General features: G+C 38.9%; 1 long non-coding RNA gene across 1 annotated transcript; it reads right to left on the bottom strand.

The window, feature by feature from the left end:
- Nucleotides 1-467: 467 nt before the first annotated feature.
- Nucleotides 468-1,289, bottom strand: LOC148568847 (uncharacterized). The gene is made up of 2 exons (XR_015881264.1): nucleotides 813-1,289; nucleotides 468-706 (listed from the first exon to the last, which is right to left on the bottom strand). It is a non-coding gene; the product is annotated as an uncharacterized LOC148568847 (long non-coding RNA).
- Nucleotides 1,290-1,529: the final 240 nt, after the last annotated feature.

Below are 1,529 nucleotides of genomic sequence, written 5' to 3'. Positions count from 1 at the left end.
TATTTTGTATAATGTTTTGAGTAAGGCAGCAAAATATGGGAAAGTATGAGAAGCTAATGAAATATTTGTACAATGTGTATAATGTAGGTTTAAAGAGTATTAGAGATATAACCATTAGTATTAACTTTTTTCATCAACTGAAGCTTTTGGGATGAGTGGTATCATGACATGATATTAGAGCATTCGATCCTTGGTGAACCTATACACTAGTTTAGTTATAAAAGTTTGTGTGACGTTATTTTTTTTGTTTAGCGAATGTTGGGGCTGGTTGTGGCTATGGCTTATGATTATTCCTGAAGGAAATTGCCCGGTACAGTCCCATATAGTATTGTGCAGTGACATTAATGGAAGTTTGAAGCATAAAGGGCGCAGAATGATTTTACGTGGCAGAAAAGGATGGCAGTGGTGGCATACGCATAAACGAAAGCTAAAGAGATTAAAAATAAGGAAAAGAAGCAATAAGCATATGAAGTGTGCCCGTACTGTAGGCACAAATGTTGTTTATGTTCATTTATAAAGTTAGAGTTCCTAAAGTGATGACTGATGAGATTGATGAGGTAATAATGGAATTGTGGAACTCCATCTCCAATATCTCAGCAGTACTATACATTACTGGTTCACAGGGGACTTTACCCTTATCTTCGCATTCATCGTATGATTCCCCGTGAAACTCTTCCGCTTCTATTCCAATGTCCAGCGATCCTTGCTGCCCAGATTAAAGGAAAAAATTACCACACTTGCGTATGTTCATCTAAATTAGAAATTGTAATTGAAACAATGAAAACATGCAAATTATTAAACATCATTCATACCAGAGCATAACCATCAACATCACCATCTTCGCCGATGCCATCGAAGGAGCCTTCCCCACCATGCATTGTCAATATCCGGTGCGGTTCGGCTACATGATGCCATTTTTTCCACCTCCAGATGGCCCAGCTCTAAACCCACCCCACTTTTGACGATGAAGATTCAATCATCAACCACCACAACAGCATGTCCCCCCTCACCATCGTTTTTTCGCTTCTGACACCACTCCGCCAATTGACTACTTCGCCAAGACACAATACCAGCCTAATTGATTTAATCTGGTTCCAACAACCTGGCGCTACAACTGGCTTTTATGAACTTCAGAAATCAACTAGCCATCGATCCTTGTTCTCAAGCTGGTCATTTACGTTAATTCATTATCAAACTCAAGGATATTTTTGACATTTCGTACTTCACTACACTATAACAATAAGCTCGGCAACTTGTTTGTACCTACCATACCATGTTCCTCTCTTTTCGAATGGTATATGGGATAATTTTCCGTAATTATAATTTTAAAAAATATTTTAGTGCATATGAGTAATATTAAAGACCACTCGCCTGACTCGGATAACGGAAGGGTCTGGACTCTGGAGTCACCCAACAGCGACAATCAAATACCAACCTAACCTCCAATGAATCCAAAGACGTTCAGAAAAATTCAACATTCCAAGCCGCCAATGTGGAACAATCGAACAAGATCCACATACACTTGCTCT

Source organism: Arachis ipaensis, chromosome B4, assembly GCF_059453495.1.
Source record: "Arachis ipaensis isolate K30076 ecotype BB chromosome B4, ASM5945349v1, whole genome shotgun sequence".
In the NCBI taxonomy this organism is placed as follows: domain Eukaryota; kingdom Viridiplantae; phylum Streptophyta; class Magnoliopsida; order Fabales; family Fabaceae; genus Arachis; species Arachis ipaensis.
Note: the sequence above shows the minus strand (reverse complement) of the source record. Positions and strands in the feature narration are given on the sequence as shown.